Source organism: Ambystoma mexicanum, chromosome 3q (genome assembly GCF_040938575.1).
Source record: "Ambystoma mexicanum isolate Mex_15411 chromosome 3q, UKY_AmexF1_1, whole genome shotgun sequence".
In the NCBI taxonomy this organism is placed as follows: domain Eukaryota; kingdom Metazoa; phylum Chordata; class Amphibia; order Caudata; family Ambystomatidae; genus Ambystoma; species Ambystoma mexicanum.
In genome coordinates, this window is record NC_090926.1 from 73,052,492 (window position 1) to 73,071,004 (window position 18,513).

Sequence of the window (18,513 nt, forward strand, 5' to 3'; positions counted from 1 at the left end):
CTAACTTCCTACCACCCATCTCTTGATTTCCTCTCCACAACCACAATTCTTGTCACTGAACATGTTTTCTCTGTACATGACACAATTCTCGAATTCTTTGCTTAGTACTAATTCATACTTCAACTGAGTGACAAGTTCTTGTCCTTTGTTCCTGTCAAATGTTGCGACTTCTTTCTCATGGCTCTGTAATTGCTCTGAATACATAGTAGAGTGCATTCTATATTCATGACTCCAAATCTCTGTAGAGTGTGTCCCTGCTTGATCCCCTAATCTCTGCTCCTATGCTCAGACCTACTCACTTTATTTCCTCTCCTTCGCGCGCCTCACCACTGCATGGCACTCTGTCTAGTAATGGGCAGGTCATCATTTAACACCTCAACTCTTTCCACACTATAAAGAAGGTGAGGACATTCAGTTCACGAGAACCTTAATTTGCTCCACTAATACTTTGGAAGCCATGTTAGTTTGCCTTATGCTAAGATACTTAATAATGAAAAGTCAACATGAGCAGGCGTTTTTCTGCAGAAAATGGAAAGGACTGTACACATTCTGGGCAGGAGATCCGTGAATTTCTTGTACGGTGTAAATTCACTAAAGCAGAATGTTCTTCTCTTTGAGTATCATGCGGCTAAGTGAGCTGACTCAGATAAAAGTTGGGTGCAGGTGAAGACGCTTCCATTTGCAGTAGGAGCCGGAGCCACCGGAATGCAGCATTCAGATTTCTTTGATGGTAGGACCAAGATGGTGCATTCTGATTTTTATGATTTGTGCCCCAGTACTATGCAACCCCAAGTCAACCTAGTTAAACATGGTTGTGAGTAGGTAGGGTCAGATTCCCTTTTCACTAAGTTATGGGAAAGTAGATCAATTTCTTGATCTTGTTAGGCAGGCAGACATCCTATCCTTAGAATGACATGTGCCCTGGGAGACTGAACAGAAAGCATCTGTGGACGAAGAGAGATGAAGTCATTTATGCGCTCAATTATGTCCTACCCACCATCTTCCCACCTTGCCAGGTAGCATGATAGCTTTCACATCTCTTGGGCTCACAATAGCCTCACTAAAAATGAGTAACCTATAGTAAGTTCTTATGTATAAGAAATCCCATCACATTTTACAGCGCCTTTGTGGCCTTTAATTTAACCCCTCACGCTCATGCTCCGTCATTTTGGCCTCAACTAGGCTCTAGGACTTTCAAACAGAAGCTAGTGACTTGTGCAATTGCTATCCAATACTCAGGGGCTGAGGGGCGGAGGGACAAAGGGGCAATTTCCCACAGGCTAGCTGGGCTGTTACCCCAGAGGCCACAGCTCCAAAATGTAAAAAATCATAGAAAAAGACGAAATCCTTCAGAATCTAGATTGCTACAGAGGTAGTGAGTACTGCAAAGCCGGTTCAGATTCTGTGTAAATGGGGCAAGGCATACGTCTGGATTTCAGCAATGCTGCAGATGTGCCTGGGTGGCCCCCACACATGGGCCTACACAGTGAGTGAGGGGGTGAAGAGTCTAGACCGCAGGGACATGTTCATACCAGCCAATGTATGCATTTAAATAGCAGATTATGCACAGTAGTGGCTCATATCACTACTGTTCATTTTTGTAATGCACAAAAGGTTATATTCTGGCCCTTCTATGCATTATGTGGGAACATTGGTGAAAGGAGGCAATCAGAGATGTCCACCTTTTTACCCCCTCAACAAGGCCCTTTATAAAAACCTGTTTTAACTCCATTGAAGGGAAGCACCTGTGATTTGGTTCTGTACAGTAAAAAGAAAGATTTAATAAATACGGGGCCAGTTTAGATTTTGGTGGAGAAAAAATAGGTGGAATTACTGCAAAAGCCCACCTAAAATACCACCGCTAGTATTCCCATGGAATACCACCGATGGTATTTGATCAAATCCTGTATTGGGTGGACGGTAAAATCAACAGTATTTGCAAAATAATGATGATCTAACTGTTACCTCCAACTCTGAATGACCCCCTAAGTTTGTGAATGTTTTTCATTGCCTTGTCCAGAATACTCTTCTCATATGTGAGCAACAAAAAACACACATGCAAATCAACACCAGATTCAGATATTTCGACACTAATTCACGCTTCCACGTATACACTACACTCTCACAAATACACTCAAACACATTAACCCAGTCACAGAAACTGATAGAAACACACACCACCTTATTTCAAAACACACATCCATATAATAGGCAGCTCTTGCTCCCTCTCCATCAACAGGTCCAAGGCGAATTCCCCTTGCAGTTCTCTCTGCTTCTGTGAGTTCAAAATGCAGTTAACTTTCTAAGAAATTGCAACTTGGGAGCACAAATAAATCTACATCCCCTTACTCTCTTTTTCGCTCTGCATTGTCCTTCCGCATACCCTATTCCCACATTTGCCAGCAAAACCCCGTCCTTGGCTTCTTGTCGTGGTTTGCAGAGGCTGGCTGGTAAATCATTGTAGTCTACTGTCTGACTGTAAGCGAGGAAATTAGGAATGGTTGAAGGGCAAGGAACAGGCGTGGTGTAATGGGCAATTAAAAAGCATGAGTGACAAGCAATTGGTGACTGGGCAACTTGGTCATGGGAAAGTAGTGTGGGCATGCTAAGAGAAGGGGATTGAGTTAATAGTTAACGGGTGGAGCAAAAGGGGAACAAAGGTCTGAAAGTTAATAGCAAGAAACAGGGGGCATTGAGAATGTGGTGCAAGGGAATAACTCCAGAGGATAATTGATAAGGAATATAGGATAAATGAGACAGAGGTACACATTTGGAATGGTAGCTAAGCGGGTTGCTGAGACCTATGTCTGACCTGATTGTGGGACTGGCTCCACCCCATTTCTTTTTTCTAAGTGATGCATACTTGCTTTATGAACATATGTTTCAATTACTACTTCTCTTATATTTGTTCAGGTTATTTTATCATGTGACTTAGTGCTTTGAAACTACACACAATTGTACGGACTAACATTATAATTATAGTAGGTTTTCATTGTAATTAAAACCTTAGTCTGTTTCTTAGGTGCATTTGCCTCAGGATACAGACATCAGAATTACTACGAAAGAAAACCATTGACTTCATCATCCCCCTCCCCACCCATTATTACCCTCCCCCCATATATTTTGATGAGTTTTTTTCGAAGTAATTCCAACGTCGGAAAATAAACGCAATACCCCATAGGCTACCTCAACCAGCCTAGTAAACAAAAGGGTACAGCAGGAACAGGGTGAGGATATAACAGTCAACCCAATTGTCTGTATCCTATCTCACTTTGCAGGGGCGCTTTATATCGACCCTACAGTGTGGGTATGTTACTTGAGATCTTCAGGGGGACATATTTTCAGAGATAAGGATTAGCCAACTAGCTGTAAAGGTGATATAGGCCCGGCAGTTATCATTAAGGCCTGTACTCGACGGTTGATAGGGGCTCTCTGTTCTCTGTAAATTTATAAATGCCTCATTTAAGAAAATTCATGTTCCAGATATTCTGAAGAATGCCTGGATCACCCCCGTTTAAAAAAAAAACAGCCTATCCCCTGACATACCTACAAATTATAAGCTGATCACCAATGCGCCATTTCTTTTAAAAATTTTAGATCGGATAGCCTACCTGCAAATGTCATATTATTTGAATACACATGTGATTTTAAATAAATGGCAATCAGGTTTTAGACAGGGGCATGGCACAGAGACTGCACTTCTTGATCTAAAGTCTAGACTGTTAAAGACAATGGATAAGGGTCAATTGGCTTTACTCATGCTACTAGAGGTATCCGCAGCCTTTGATCTGGTCGACCACTCACTGTTGGTCACCAGGCTAAAAGAAGTAGCCCATTTCTCAGACAATGCTGCACTGTGAATTGGTTCCTTCCTAAGTAATCGTGTAGTAAGGAAGCCAAAGCTCAACCCTCTTGTCTCAAATTTGGTGTACCTCAAGGAGCTTGCTTGTCTTTTTCATTATTCAATATTTTCACTGTTCCAGTTTTTGATCTTCTGGAAGCGAATACCAACTATGCAGATGACACACAACGTGTCGTCACTTTGGGCTTCGTGACAAGTTTGCCGGTCCGGAAACAAGAGTGCCGGTAAGCTCACCGGCACCCTTATTTCCAGACTACGGGTTTGCCTGCCGGAGACACTGGCCTTACAGGTCTGACCCTGCCGGGTGCATCGGTCATGGTAAGCAAAGCTGCCACGGAAGCACCGGCACCGTTAACATCGGTGCCGGTTCTTCCATGTCCCCACTCCCATAGAATCCTGTAGGCTCTATGGGAATGGGGATTAACAACATTACTGGTGCCTGATTTACCGGCCGCCAGACTTGTAATGATCCGGTGGCACCAGGAAGACAGGCGCTGGTACAATTTTACGGGTCCACCAGCAACCCGCTGGTAGCACCGACACGGTTACAGCCAGACCCGTAATGAGGCCCATTGTCTGGTAATCATACTGAAGATGAACATATTGTAAATAAACCTATGAACTCATTCAAACTTGGATGTTGACCAATGACTTGGCACTTAAATTAAAAACAGAATTGATGATTGGAGGCAATGAATATATCTGAATATACAGAATTTGAGTGTGCAATGCAACTACTTCAATGTAGCAGGTTGTAGTATTAAAACACAAAAAAAGTAAAGACCCTTGGTATATATCTGGATTAGAATTTGAATATGAAAGCCCAGGTCAGTAGCTTGGACTCCTCCACAGCATACTATATTCAATTGCTGGTACAGATTTGCCCTTATATATCGTGTGTAAACTGTGAGACTTTAGGTAGGGCTATTGTGGGCTCATAAATAGATCACTGCAGTAGTCTCTTGGTGAGCATAGCAAATTCTGAGTGTGCAAGATTACAAACTATACAAAATAACATAGTCAGGGTGATCACTGGCTACAAAAATGAGATCATGTCTCTGATGCAAGGCACAGTCTGCAGTGGCTTTCCATTGAAGCAAGACTACACTTTTGCTTACTAGTTATGACCCATAAATGTTTGACTGGTGTGTGCCCTTTATACCGGAGGGAATCACTGATCCACAAATCATGTGCAAGATCTCTGAGGTCCAATCATACTAATCAGCTGGTAATACCAGCTCACAATCTCACAAAGGCCATGAAAGGAGCTTTTTATCTTGCTGCACCTAAGGCATGGAATGCTCTACCCCCAGATATTAGAAAAGTGACATCAACTGAGCAACTGAGAAAGAAACTGAAGACCCTACTGTTTAGATAATTTCTGGCTGATTTTGTTATTTGTCTGTGCCCATAAGCATGCGGGTCACGTGGTGCACAATATAAATGGATTAAAGTGAAGTAAATATGCCAAAGATACTAGAAAGCTATATTTACTAGCAAATCTTGGAATGTGTTGAAAACAACCAACTGCTGGAGCATGCACAAGTAGGATTCAGACCCATGAGAGTTTTGGAAACTGCACTACTATCTATCTGCTACGACCTAAAGGCCAACGCAGACTCCAACACTAAGTCTGCATTAATACTTCTCGATCTCTCAGAAGCCTTTGACACATTCAACCACGACACTCATCAAAAGACTAGAAAATATTGGGATTGGAAACACTGCTTTCCTATGGTTAAAATCCTTCCTGACATAAAGAACCGAAACAATCTGCCTTGAGCTATTCAAATCATTACCTCGGAAAACAACATGTGCAGTCCCACAGGGCTTATCACTTTCACCATTACTCTAACATCTACATGACTCCACTGAGAAACCGCATCCAAAAACATGGCCTCGCCTGCTACAACTACACAGACAACACCCAAATCATCTATAAAATCAACATCAATGAAAAGCAAAACCTAACACTAACCAACTGCCTCATTGAACTAAAACAATGGATGAGCATCAACAGCTCTAAACTACACCCGGACAAACCCAACAACATGATTACAACCAACAACCTGGCAAAAAAACAGCACATTCCATGGCCCGCCAAACTAGGCAACCCACCAGAACCATCAGAAGTGGTCAAAAACCTTGGGATCCTATTGGACAATGAGCTAACACTAAAACCACAGGTAAACAAAGTAGTTAAGAAATGCGTCTTCCACCTACACACAATAAAGAAAAGACTTCCCTTCTTCTCCATTACACATAAAACGCTTGCCATCATCTCTCTTGTCATGTCAAGAACAAACTACACCCACAGCACCTACGTTGGAATGTCAGAATTCCTGTAGAGGAAGCTACAACGAATACAGAACACAGCTGCAAGACTGCTTAAACTCACACGAAGAAAACACATCACACCATTACTTAGAACATTGCATTGGCTGTCAGTCAAAAAATGAATGTTCGTCAAAGCGCTCTGCATAACACACAGAGTGATCCATAGCCATGGAGCGGAATGCATATAGCAGAAAATCACCATCTACAAACCAACATGAATACTAAGATCCAGCAACGACATCCACCTCGAACACAAACGATACTCAAAGAAAATATTTGGGGCACAAACATTTTCCTGAATAGTGGTGAAACTCTGGAACCCGGCCCTGAAGGAAATATAAACAACAGTGGATTACCTGAAGTTCAGGAAATTATTCAAAATGTGGCTCTTTAACACTCCGAGCTGAAGAAAAACATTGGAGCAACAAATAAACCACACACCACAACACAAGATAACTCCATGAGACTGGACCTCTCCGATGCCAACCACGAACTAATCACGAACAAAACTAAGCGAAAGGGCCAACGCATTGCAACCAACTGAAAAAAAAACAACCAACCCTTCTAATAAATCTCTAACCCTCTAAGGCTCAGCATATCCACCTCAGTACATACCCGACTTGACACAAACCTCAGACACAAAACACAGAAACTACAAACACTTCCATCTCTCCACAACACCCAACACACAAAGGAATACTTGCAAACCACACAGAAATGCCAATCGACCAAATCATACCAGCACACATTGACTGTTTTTTTTTTAACTGGAGTTACCAATAACTCTCTTGTGCTTTACCCTCATAACCGCACTAACCTTCCCAACCCCCTTGCTTTTCAGATCCACCTGAGTGCCTGGAGACCGTGAGAAATGACAGCAGTTCACAGTATAATACCAGGACTAACAACAAGACAAGAAACTACATGCTGCAGTGAATAAGAACTTTTCAACTGAGTGCTACTAAAGCACAAGTATACGAGAATATAGGAGAGTCAGTGAGTCAAGGCAGTACTAAATCACAAACTTAAACTTTAACTGCATTTACACCCTCTGCCACAGAGACAAGCCAATAGTGAGTCACATTCTCAATCCCACAAACCTGAATGTTATTTCACTACACAAAAATGTACTCACCTCTAGCAGTGGGAAGGCCCCCATGAACACCAGGGACCACATACCAATGACCACATACCAATGAGACACAGGCACACCATTTTTCGAAAAGAAAAATGAGGGTAACTAAGTGACATAGATTTGTCCCCTCCATTTTTAATAAATGTTGATGGGGATGCAATTAGAGAATACTTATTAGCAACTCTCCTAATTACCATTCCCACTTTTCAATCAAGTCAGTGTCAGATGACATTTTATGGAAACCGCTAATATGGTGTTCCAACCAAGATGTAGGAAGCTGGATGTTGCTACTTCCTCAAAAGTTGAAAAATCTGTCACTTATTTACCCTAATTTTGTTTTCAAATAATATTTCGTACAATACACTTTGCTTGTATATAGAATATTTTTGTACATTCATGGTTAACGTGTTTATTATGTGATTGATCATATGTTTTATGTGTTTTAAGATGTATTCATGAAATTGAAAGAAAATAGATACACATGTCACTGTTTTGTTGACCACTTGGGGACAAAGAGATGGGTAGTCAATTTTGAGGTGTGTGTTCATAGCCTATCTACATTTGTCCATCAAGTTTGGATGGCAAAGTCACCTGGGGGAAGAGCAGGATAGTTGGTGCACCTTCTCTGGCTAGAAGGTGCATTTTCAAATTGGTGAAGGACCAGTAAAATAAAAGAGCAGAAATGGGAGGAAGTGCAATGTAGATGTGGGACAGTGAGCTTGCTGAGGAGGAGAGTAGAGAGATATGGATTCCACCAGGCAGTGGAGGCCATTGATGGATGGATTTGAAAAAAGGAACAGAAACTTTAAAATGGGGTGATTCTGCATAGAGAGACTCCCAACATGCTGGGGGATATGCTGAGTTGGGAGACGATCTATGTAGGTTGCAGAGTGTGCATGTGGCAGGGAGTGAAAGAGGGGAGAGGGATTCCCGTGAGTAGGCTAGAGTAGTAGTCCGGTTTACTGAGAATCTGAGTGGAGATCACAGCTTTGGCAGTGTGGTGGGCGGGGGTGCAGGCACAGCTTCTTTACATTTATAGGCTTGCACTTAGCCAAAGGACAGTGGCAACAACGAAGAAATTTAGCTTGAGTTCAGTGTCAATGGGAACACCAAGGTCAGATACCTTTGTATATGGTGTGAAGAGATCAATTTGAAAATAGATGAGAGAGGGGAGAGTGTTTTGCACTGAATACCGGAGAAAGACGACTTTCATCTCAAGCAAGTTTAGCATCAGACAACACAATGTCATCCAATATCGGATGATGGAAAGCTAGGGTCTGATGCACTCAGAGATGTCAGAGGTGCAGGAAGGAAAAGGAGAGGAAGATTTGGGTATCATCAGCAAAGTGACGATTTAAGAAGCCAAAGGATGGCATGGGTTTGCTCTAGGAAGAGGCAGACTTAGAAAAGAGGAATGGGCCCAGGACTGGTCCTTCCTGTATGCTCAGTGGCAACGCAGAAGAGCTATCAGAGTTCCTGGAGATGGAGATGGCTCTAGAGCTATGAGGCCACACTTGTACATTGTGCTCAAAGCCAAGTGAGGAAGGTTTGGTTGACTGAAGAATGTGCCACAGTGTTGAAGGTGTCAGAGAGATTGTGCAATATGAGGATAGGGAAGAGGTGCGAGTTGTGAGAAGTAACAAGAGCGTTTGATTCATAATTCAGAATAGCGTCATGGTAGTTGACATCATGGTTTAGTTGGTGTGTGTCAAGACAATATGTGCTATTTTTGTAAAGTGGTGAGTATTACAAAATCCAAATAGTGTGGCCAGGAAATAGGGAGCGAGAAACCCTGCGGATTTATGGAGAATACCCCATAACAATCCCACCATACCAGACTCACCATTAGGAAAACACATACTCTGCCAAGCCAGATACCAGACAATGTATGCAAGGGGGACATAGAAATTAAAGTTTTCCGTCATGCTCACGATGCACAAGCTCTGATCGAGGTTATAGTGAAGAACAGTGGGAAGAGGGAAGGTTTATGAGTGAAGTCCTTAACCTGAACTGCTGACCCAATCTCACATTTCTCTTGCAGTGGCAAGAAACACAGCAAAACTATGAAAAAGCATGGGCAGAAATTCAGGGAGAGAGAGTGATCCACACACCAGCCAGAGGGAACAATGGGAAAATCAGGTGGCCGCCATGACAGGGTTGCTTGATTCCAATATGGCAGCCCCCCTTATGAATACTTGACATATGAAGGCATAGGCTGGCAACAAGGCATACAGACAGCATGGCCCCATATGGATAGTGGGAGGTACATGGGACCTCCTTCTAAGACTGAGTTAAAGGCAAAAACCAAGCCGTGCCCTCGGGAGTGGTGAGGCGATGAGTACCCCAGAGAGGGAGGGGGGCGGCCCACTATGCTGGCTGGCCCTCTAGTGCCCCCTCTGGGGGCTGGCCATCCATTTAGCGGGGCAATCCCTTACTTTGGCCCCCAAGCCCAGACCCACAGGCAATATGCAGTTACAAATTAGACCATCAGGGCAAATCAGAGATCCTCATATGTGGCAAAACCGCTCTGATCCCACAACCTCTACCGTGGCCACCTGCCCTGGGAGCCCCAGTTGCCCCCCCTTTACCAACATCAAACATCTCTGATGCACCATGGACACAGACATTTCCCTCTCCAAGCACATCAACTCTGTGTCCAGAACCTGCAACTTCCACCTACGCATCCTAAAACAAATCTTCCATACCTTACCTACCCTCAAAATGTTTCCGCTACACTGCCGATTGTCACCTCCAGCCTGGACTACGCAAACTCTCTCTATCTCGGCATCCCAGCATGCCAGCTAAAGAAACTTCAACAAATCCAAAATGCAGCAGCCAGACTGCTCCTCGCCCTTTCACCCAGAGAACACATCATCCCCACACTCAGAATCCTGCACTGGTTCCCAGTTAGCATAAGAGCAACCTTCAAAGCCATGTGCATCACACCGTGCGCTCCATCAATCGGGACCTGGGTTCATTCAGAAACAAATCATCCACTACCAGCCCCTCAGAAACCTCCATGGGGCTCAGCTCCGCTCCTAGCTATCCCACCGCACAACTCCACTAGAGTTGCCGGCATAGCTTTCTCCATCCTATCGCCACCATCTGGAACAATCTTCCTCTACACATCTACTGCACCGAAAACTACCCCTCCTTTAAAAAAGCCCTCAAAACTTGGCTCTTTACCGCTCTATCCTGAAAACCCCAACCTGAAGTGTATGAACTGTCTCCCCAAGCAGGGCCGACTACGTTTGTGGAATCTCCGACCTTTTTTCGCTCTAAACACCTGACGGTGCTCACCTTGTTTGCGGCTGCCTGGACCACACACACACACACACACACACACACTCTCATACACCTATCACAACCCCATCTTCCTTCAAAGCATCGTTCTCAGATGTAAAGTCACAAAATTCAGGAACAACCACACCCGGCAAATGGACAAAAAAACACAGCACAGTGGTTTGACATAGAACTAATGCCTCCTCCACTGCATTTGAACACCTAACCCATATAGAAGAATCTCGCCTCCTGTGGCGATCAGTTGGAACATAGACTGTTGTTTGCTGCTTAACATTTCTTTCGGTATATATTCATTTGTTCGACAGTCATAGTGTTTCGAAACAAAAGGATGGCATTTTTTTTTATGCATGTTTTTTTTTGGGGGGGGTTTCCCCCAAACCCCTGTTTTTTGGGGAAAAGCCACTAATTTTACTATACGAACCAAAAAAAGAAAATTACATTAAAAAAAATGCATTCAAATTTTGTATTTCGAAACTATGTTTTTCGAAACTTTGACGGGACACCTTTCTTTCACAGCCGCATAAACCAACAGAAGAAGCCACAAACCTGAGCGGGTGCCCTAACATCAAAGCGCCTCCAATTGGAGGCAATGAAATTTATAATACACCACCCCACGGGCACCAGGCATGGCTAACCACACACATTAGTATACAGCAAGGGCTGCTTGTACAAAAAAGGGGGAAATTCCACTGTTGGGCATACTTAGTTTACTTTTTTATCATTTTAATTCCATAAGGTTAGGTACCTACACCTCATGGAACCTGGCATGACCACCTAAAACACAAATGCATCACGAACAATAACTGGTTCGGCAATCCATAAAAATAGAAACTATTTATTCTCATGATCAGCATAGAACATGTGTATCAAAATTGGCCAGTACCATGGGTATTTGAGTGTTACATAAAGATAGATAGAAAGCCCACAGTGTGTGATTGGCCTTAGTCTTGGCAAATTTTGCTTGGTGCCAAGATTAATGCAAAGAAAAAATAAAGAAGAAATCGGACATGAGAAGACAGAGGGATCACTTAGTCGGTGGTACAATAGAATACAAAGGAGCTTGTTTCCTTGTTTCTCAGCAATTCCACCTCAACTCATATATCCTAATTTGTTGATTTTGGGTTTTATCCTACTGTTCATATTGACTTCGGAACATACTACCTTGTTTCAATCAGAAAGTGGGATAAACCATAAGGAAATATAAGGAAATAAGATATACAATCCAATGTTTCGCTTCACTATCTGTGTTTTTCAATAGTTTTATTTTTTATTTTTCATTTGCATCCCCATGGATGTCTTGCATACATTGTTCCTCAATTTCTAGAGTTTATTATTTCTAGAATAGGGTCTGCCAGGACTACAACAAAAAATGTGGTCTCAACACCTGACAGCAGAATGCAGTGCAGTCCTATGATAATTTGGGGCACACTGGGCACATAGTGAGTCAATAGCACCAATGCCACCCCCATTCTTCTCGCACCCATCCACATGCCTGACTACATGGGTTGCATTTCTACCAGAGCCTGGCCAGACCTGCTTAGCCTTTTTCGGCCAAATGCACACACGCATTATAATAATGACCCATGACCTCCAACACTCTGGTCTTCGGTCCTCCGAGGGCGTTCCCACTAACAGCGTATTGAAACTAGAACAATGGTAAAATTGGCACTATACAAATGACAAGTACAATACAACACAATACTAAAGCCCTCATGGTCCCAAATACCAACAGAGCATGGGTATAAAATCGGCCAGGGACCATCCCTGTGTGAGGGCATCTGGAGACAGTTTGGCAGCACAGAGGCATGTGAAGAAAGCAAGGAAAGAGAAAGACAGGGGCAGAAAGGAGAAATGAAAGAATTAAGTTAGAGAAGGGAAAGACAGCAATTGATTGGCTCTGAGACTTTAAGATTTTATAATAGAATAAGATGTTAGGATTACATTCATATATATTGGGAACTGCTTATTGTTGGATTATCTCATTTTTTAATGCTCATATATTATCTTCACATGAGACGAGAAATACCTATACGCTAAATAGAATGTGAGAGCATTTGCTATGTGTTCCTATGTTATATGAGAAACTGTGATGAAATGTAATGTTCATCAGTTACAAACGGGGGAAAAGAGCAGCATCTCAGGAGTTCTGCTGGTAGGCCTATGACACTATCGCTTATTAATGGTAAGCCTGTTGGGTGATCCAGGGTAGAGGTACCCTTGCCATAAGGGTAGAGACCATCTCTCTGAAATACCAGCTATAGCATTTTTCTCTGTTACAGCATGTGCCTGAAACCTAGGTGGGTATTCTTTATGCCTCTTGCATGGAGGGAAGACTCTGGCAGGTGAAGTATGGTGATACTCATGTCAGCCGGAGGTCCCCTCATGTTGCCTGTGTCAGGAGCATCAAGATACCTGGTGCAATAAAGGTCAGTACCACCAACAGGTAAATGAATGCATACTTGCCAACCCTACGGATTTAGGTGGTAGGCTACTGCTTTTTTTGCAGTCCTACCCCCTACCGAGTGGAGGGTCTCATCCTACCGATTTACAATGGCAGGTTTATGGCTCCACCGGCTGCTGCTAGGAGCCTGGCCCAGGACACACCGCTGATCGCAGTGAAATAGGTATCAGTCTGTGTGCGATTGTCCTCTGGGCTGGTCTGTCAACTTAAGTAATTTGTTTTGATTGATGGGTTGTGGCACTTGCACTCCTGTGACTGACCTGATGTGTCTCTCTCAAACCTGTGTACGGAGTGCAGAGGACGTCAGGTTATCAGTGGCAGAGCATGACGTGAAACAGCATGTCTGAGCTGTTTTTCTCTTTTGCGCAAACCACTGCCCACGCTGTGAAAAAGTCGTCTTCTGCCAAGGTAATTACTTGTTCATGGGAATTACAATCTCCTGAGATCAGAGGGATTTGACCATTTGACATATGTATACGTGGGTGCCTGGGTGCTGGCTGTTGATTCTCACTGTGGGAGTGACATTTGTTAATGCAGTTCACAAACTGAACCCATTCTGTAAAATGATCATGAACTGCACCAATTTGAAAACCTTAAAGTGGGTAGTTAAATCATTGACATCTTTTTAGTGTGCCAAAGGAGCATACCGCACAATAAGGGTTAATATCACAAAAGTGCAAAGATGACCCTCCATGAATTCTAACATACATGCAAGTTGCACAAAGATCTCTGGGAATCTACATATATGTGAACATAAGCCCCATGGGATGAGCCATTTTGATTGGAAGAGGTCATGTTTTCCCTTCTGTTTCACACAGTAATTGACATGCAAAGTAATCTCAGCAATGTCAGAATTCTAAAGGCACCAAAGCTAGAAAAGCAAATCAATCACTGCCCACTTTCTGTCATCTGGGGCCACTACATTATTCACACTCTTGAATATAACACATATGTGGAAACAGCCTTTAGGTAGTTCTCTGTAAACAGTGGCATTTCATTTTGCATTGCTTTTCACATTAGAAATGCTAGACTAGAAGTACCAGAATGCAACATGATAGAGCCTAAAAGCTAGGATGATTGATTATTTTACACCAGACAGTGCAAAACTTCAGATCGCATTAAACCACCCTGAAGCTCTTACAAAGTTCAAAAAGTAGACAATGTTTAGAAAGGCCTTTGTGATTAACATTTCTGCTTGTAAGTCACCATTTGACATAGCATGCATCTTTTTATGTGACGCGTGCATAGCCTTTCCACAACATACAATCTGTATTAGCACTTAACCCAATACATTTCAGAGGTTAGAGCACTCCTACACATGATGTTTGCCGCAGCTATTAATTAACTTCTGGCCATTAGTCAAACACCACTGGAAACACAGAGTGTGAAAAATAAAGTTTATTCTGTTCAAGAGGCCTGCAGGCAGAGCAGGCGAGACACTTCACAACACATCCCTGGCCTTCCAGATGAGTCTCAGGGGCAGGCAGCAGCTGGGATAAACCAGCATTTGCAATGCTGGCAGCTTGGACCTTTGTGTAGGCATTTGCCAGGCACTGCAGTAATGATATTAACTTGCGTCTAATGGCAGCATCTGCACAATGGTGGGATTACCTGGGAATATAACAGTGCCTGGCAAATCCCTATCTAAACTGCTGGCTTTGTCAATGCTTGTTTTAAGAGGCCTCCAGTGAATTACATGCATATGGCTCATATCAGGTGGCTGAAGGCACACTTATGTAAGGCATTTTTATTACTCCAGTAGCATATTTACAGCTCAAACAAAGCCAGTAACCCTGAGAAGACTACTTTGTGCTTGAAGTGCTTGCCAGTTTTATTTCAAGGTTTGATATTACTGCGGTATACAACTACCTCTGGCCCAATCAGAGCAGTGAAGTAGATGTTGAAACAGGCACTCCGGTGTCTGCGAAGAAGGCGGCCATGATGGAGGCCTGGCCGAGTACTGCTCAACATGAGCGGAATGCATTCAAACACCCCTATGCCCCACAAGCAGCAGCAGAGGAACGTTGCAGGAAATCTTCAGCGCGGGCAATGATGGATTTTCGAATTTGGATGATTTTTTCAAATTAAAATAAATGCTGCTGCGCACCGCACAGAAATAAACAAAGAAGCCCAACGTTGCATGATATCACTTGTCAGGTGTGCCCAGGGAGCTGCTGTTCTCAAGTGCAATACTTTCTTCTTACGGGTGTGGAGCCACCTAAATGCCGATACTGAAAACCCCATATACAGCTCCAAAAGGGCTAATTTCTCGCCAAAGTGGTGCCTGAACAGAATTCTCCCTGAAACATTCAATATCTGCTCGAGGGCAACATTATGTTCTTATACCCCTTGCTCCAGAACAATAGGGCAGTTGGCACCTTTGCCCCCATATACTCTGCATGCTTGTGTGGATTGTAAGCTCCCGTGATGTTAATAATAGTTTCCCTGCAGAAGCCACTGCTTCACTTTGTCCCCCTTCAAACCTTGGGTCAGTGCTGGAAATGGAAACCATTTTTGGGGAAATCATCACCTTTTTGGAAGGGCGGGGCTGTGGGAAGGTGGGGGTGGGGCCAAGCGGCATGGCCCCCAGCCAGGTTGCTCAGCACAGTATCTCCTCATCAACCCAATCCTAGGGATTTGCATAAAAGCAAAGAGCATTATGGAAACATCACAATTATAAATGTTAAACATGCATTCAGCAAGAATCCCTTTTAGGTGAATAATGGACTCTCCTAATTTGATTGGTCACATATTCATGTCTTTAAATTGCGGGACATGTACATCAGTTTGGACAGCTGCAGCACTGTTTGTGGGGCTTTTGCAGTTTCCAGTGCCCAGACTGCTGAAACTCTTTGAATAGCTGGTCTTCTGCATGCGAGAATGCAGCTTCAGATCTGCTTGGAAGACTGTGGGAGCCCCTGGGCCCTAGGAAAAAGCAGCGCGTGGTGGAGTTATAGCAGGCATAGCCTGAGCCTTCACGACCAGACTGCTTTCAGAAGACTATGCAGCGCCCTGTGCTGAGTCTTCTGAGGGCTGTCTGGTCATTAAGGCGCAGCACCTAGGAGAGATGTGCCAGCGAGTCATGTGCTGACCCCTGGGTCTGGGTGATGGAGCAGCACTCCGGAAAGACATTTCTTTGCCAGAGCGCCACTGCATCTTGTTCCAGTCCATTCCCTGCACTGAGTTGGGTGAAAAGAGAATACATATATTTGAAAAAAAGTGCTTTTACATCTGCTTGGAAAACACTGTAGTAGTGTGGAAGAACAAGGGCAACCACAAGTTACTCATTCTGTATAATCTCCTGGGTCCTCCTCCTCGTCCAGTGACTCCAGAGAGGGGACCTTCACCATCAGAGAAGTAACCTAGCAATCTGAACAGATGAAGGCCCTGGGAGGAATTGCCATCTGGCAAAGGTGTAGAAGCCCTGGATTATTTGATTTGTATTAAGTACACGATGGTGCAGGGAATTACATCTCAGTAAGGGCGATCTGCTACTCAAATTCCCCTTTCATAAACTCTTTGCCAAAAGCATAATGTTTGTGTTTTTTTTAATAGCCGACGGTACATTTCCTGTTCCGGCGATCATGTCACAGCGGTGCCGGTAGGTCTGTGTGCGCGGAGCCAGATTCGGAGTCAGCGTCAGCGAGGATGCCAGTATGGGGGGTTTTGGGGCCATTTGATGGTGTTACCGGCATGCCGGTATGTGCTTGCACGCTGACTCGGAATCAACTGTAGATTCCAGCAGCTGTGCCACACGGACACTGTAGCACCGGCAATGCAGTATTTTCTTACCAGCAACCTTGTCAAGAGGTTCCTTATCCAGTTGCTCAACCTGGCTTATCGTTTCCTGGCAAGCCCAATGACATCTAGGTCCTCAACAAAAACGTCCAAAGACCCTCATTCCGAGATTGGAGGCAGCCCAATAGCGCTATTTGCGCCATGGTTGCCTCCAATACCGGGTCGGGCACAGGTCTGGTTGAAAGGGGATTTACCGGGACATTCGGACCTGTGCGAACCCGGTAAGACCCCATCCAACCAACCATTCCCCATTCCCATGGGAAAGGCGCAAATAACGGGCCTGCGAATAGCAGGCCCGTTATTAGCACCCTGGTCCCTTAGCGCGACCCGTAAAGGACGTGTCCTTTACGGTTCCCGCTAAGGGACCTCGGAATTGGGCGGTAAGGGATTACTGAAACCGGTCTCCTTACCGGTGCGCGGTATCCCTTACCGCCCGACTCATAATGACCCCGTGTCTTCAGGAACCTGGCTAATAAGAACAGAATGCAAGGAGAATGTTGCCAATCCCTTTAACAGAGCAGTTATCTCATCAATGGAAGCGGTTGAAAAGGGGCCATCAACAGCTCCAGAAGGTCCAGAAACAAGAACCGTTTTGGCCAATGAGGGGCTGTGAAAAAGCGGTGATAAATGGAGCTGCGTCTCAGTTTGTGAACAATAGAGATAGAAGAGGAAAGAATAGAGAAACTATTCCCAAGGAAGCAGCATTGTATCTTCCTGTGAATTCATTCCTTTGCCTCCCTGCAAAACATAAAAGAGGTGCTTTCTGTTGTTCTGAATGGCAAAAAGACCCAGCAGGGGAGATTACCAAATGACAAAACTCTGTTTCGCAACAAGCAAGAATAACTCCTATTCATGAAGAACAAAGATTTGTCTGCTGAGCGAATCCACCTTTAAATGGAACTAATTGTGTACATTGCAAGGGAAAATATGTCATATGTTACACAGCGATGCAAAATGAGAAGAGAAAAAAGGGCATAGAGGCGAGGATCCTGTACCCCATTTGCTCACATAAAACAGAGCGTTGTATAGTACATGAGAATGACAATTCTGCAACTACGGTGAAAGGAATGCTTTTTACAGGCAGAGAGATTGCTTTACGCTCCAGCATAATGATGTGAGCTTCCATGTCCTGATAGTCCCTCAAATTGTGTATCTGGTATCTGCGGAACCCCTAGAGTTGTGGCCCAACCCGAAAGGAATCAGTCTGTAGCAATCGAATGGGCAGGATCTAGAATAAAAGAAAGGGTTCTGCCATTGGGTGGTTTTGGCTGTCCGTCTTTCAGCCCAAGTTCTTTTGACCTGAGCTGATATTGGAATGAAAAACAGAGGTTTTGGTATCCTGGGACCAATGATTTGTCTTGTCGCACAGACTCTTCTGTGTGACAAACCGATGAGGGAAGTCTCCAGGTTGAAAACCTGAACAGTCCCCAAAATGGTCGGGACCAATGATTTGCCAACAGCAACTTTTTTTTACTAAGGCCCTCTCAAAAGTCACTGCTAGCACATTAGTCAGCTTGCACATCTGGCCACGAATGTCCTCAGATTGGTGTCTCAAACTAACAGAATGTACAGAAGATGTTGGGTCATAAGTAATTGAGATTTCTGAGCATTTGAGAT